The following is a 3,031-nucleotide window of genomic DNA, read 5'->3' as shown; positions in this document are numbered from 1 at the left end:
AAGTGGTGTTAATCCACTGAGGACAAACACATGAAACTCAAAGACAAACACAAGGCATTGTGGGTCTTCTTGATAATACAAAGGGTTACTCTTTTCATGAATAAGGTACAAAATGGAGTTCCATTACATTAAAGCAATAAAAAACACAAATCAGTTTACAGTTAAGTATTAAATGTTAGATAATTCAGATAAAACTAACATAGTATGAAAATCTTTCACATAACCTTGTTCAAATCAACCCTGTTACTGCATGATTCTTTCACCCCTTAATAAATAATGGAAAATTCTGTAAAATTGTGACACCCAGTAAGTTTCATAATTTGGATAAACAATTATCTTACATAAAATGAACTGCATCTAAAAGTGTCAATAATAATAAAACAATGTTAAAATCAACACTGTTACCGCATGACTTTTTTTTTTTTCCACACTAATTCTATAAAACTGAGACATCCAGAAAGTAACATAATGTGCATAAACAATTATTTAAGGTATAAATGAACACAGGATGAAAAGTGGCTTTATCATATAACAGTATTGAATTCAACCCAGTTACTGTTACTAATATTACCAGTTATTTCCCCTTATCGACACCCAGGAAGTAACATAATTTAGATAAACAATAATCTAACATAAAATTTACATGACATGTAAAGAGGCAACAGTGTGTTACAATCTGTTACCGCATAATTTTTCCCATAATTCTGTAAAACTGGCACCCAGAAAGTAACATCATTTGTATAAACATTTGAATTTATGATCACAGCATTAAACAGCATTAAATTCAACCCAGTTACCGCATACTTTTCCACCTTATTAAAAATGGATCATTCCATAAAATTTTGGATAAACAATTACATAAAATTGACACATCATGAAAAGTGGCAGCAATAACATGTTATTTTATACTTATTATATATAATAAGTATATAAGTGAAAGTGACATCATAATTTGAGATAAATTGTGAGGGTGAGAAAGAAAGAGTGTTTACATGTGTGTAATGGACAATGAATGTGACATTTAAAACTATGTGGGTGTTTGAACTTTCTCCTAATCAACAGAGCAAACTGGATAACAGATTCTTTGTTCGGTCTTTAAATGAAGATGTTCGGTCTGTTATAATACATTAATAGATATAAAAATTGAGAAAAAATCTATTTAATGTAGTGCAAAGTACTACTTCCTTTAATTTAAGCCCACACAATAAGCCCATAAAATATGCTTTCGTAATTCGTATGCATCAAAAATCACAAAATATTTCTCCACACCGCAATTAAATATCATTACCCCCATAAAAGTGCAATACGTAATTTTTGTTGTTTATTTGAGTGGTATGTGGTCTTCGACTTTATACTGACAGCTATCAAACGTTTTTTGAAAATAAGAATTTTAAAGAGATAAAAAATAAATAGTATTCAGCTGGTCATGTGATCCCAACATGGCCGCCACCATGAGGGTGGACCACCCCTACGTGGAACAGCTTGTAGCCTCCTAAAAAGACTTGACTCTTCATCAAAAGTGATTTTACATACAATTTGTATACATTTAAGAAAGTACTATTGATTTGTTTTATTTTTTAGTGTATTTTTAATCCGAGACATGCCGATATTTGCATATCACACCGTGAGAAGTTTTTTAACTGCTTTCGTGAAAAATGACAATAATGTCATTCCAACCATGCCATGATGATAAAAAACAGCAGTGAACAAAGGAGACAAATGCTGCTCATTCCACTCTGAAGTATAACAACGTTTTAAGATAACTTTGAGCAACAAAAGCACTGCCGAAAGAAACCAGAGCATGAGGTGCGAATGATACCGCACAGAACCGATCCCGTTTTACGGAATCTAAACCAGCGGATTACACACTTGAGAAAGTACTAGGAGAATGCTAGGAAGTATTTGACACAAAGCCGCCTCACATTGGTGAAGTAGTTCATGAGCGCTGCTCTAGAGCTGTCAGTGTTGAGATTCCACACATAGCTGACGGTTCATGGAATCTGGTTCGGTGGGGGATCAGCTTCCCAATCATTTCCACCTAATTGCGCTCACATTGTAATTATAGCCCTCCATGGTTATTTCAAGCATTTCATTTCTCTTAAACAGAACAACATACACTACCAGTTAAAAGTTTTGGATCGGTAAGAATTTTAATGTTTTTAAAAGAAGTCTCTTCTGCTCACCAAGTCTGCATTTATTTGATAAAAAAAAAAAAAGAATAATAAAAAAAAAGTAAATTATTGTTAAATATTATGACAATTTAAAATAACTGTTTTCTTGAATATATTGTAAAATGTAATTTATTCCTGTGATCAAAGCCGAATTTTCAGCATCATTACTTCAGTCTTCAGTGTCACATGATCCTTCAGAAATCATTTTAATATACTGATTTGATGCTCAAAAAAACATTATTATTATCAATGTTGAAAGCAGTTGTGCGCATTTTTTGCAGGGTTCTTTGATGAATAGAAAGTTCAAAAGAACAGCATTTATTTTAAATGGAATCTTTTGTAACATTATAAATGTCTTTACTGTAACTTTTGATCAATTTAACTCATCCTTGATGAATAAAAGTATTTATTTATTTTATTTCTTTCCCCAAAAATAAAATAAAAATTCTTACTGACCCCAAACTTTTGAAGGGTAGTGTTTAATGTTACAAAAGCTTTCCATTTCAGATAAATGCTGTTATTTTAAACTCTCTATTCATCGAAGAATCCTAAAATACAAATGTAAATAACTGTTTTCAACATTGATAATAATCATAAATGTTTCTTGAGCATCAAGTGATTTCTGAAGGATCATGTGACACTGAAGACTGGAGTAATAATTCAGCTTTGATCACGGGAATAAATTACTCTACTGTATATTCACATAGAAAACAGCTGTTTTAAATTGAAATAATATTTCACATTACTGTTCTTTTTTGTATTTTTAATCAAATAAATGCAGCCTTGGTGAGCAGAAGAGCCTTCTTTTAAAAACAATAAAAATCTTACCGATCCAAAACTTGAAGGAAATGTGAACAGTT

The sequence above is a fragment of the Squalius cephalus genome (genome assembly GCF_949319135.1).
Source record: "Squalius cephalus genome assembly, chromosome: 23".
NCBI classification, from domain to species: Eukaryota; Metazoa; Chordata; class Actinopteri; order Cypriniformes; family Leuciscidae; genus Squalius; species Squalius cephalus.
This window is presented reverse-complemented; position numbering follows the sequence as displayed.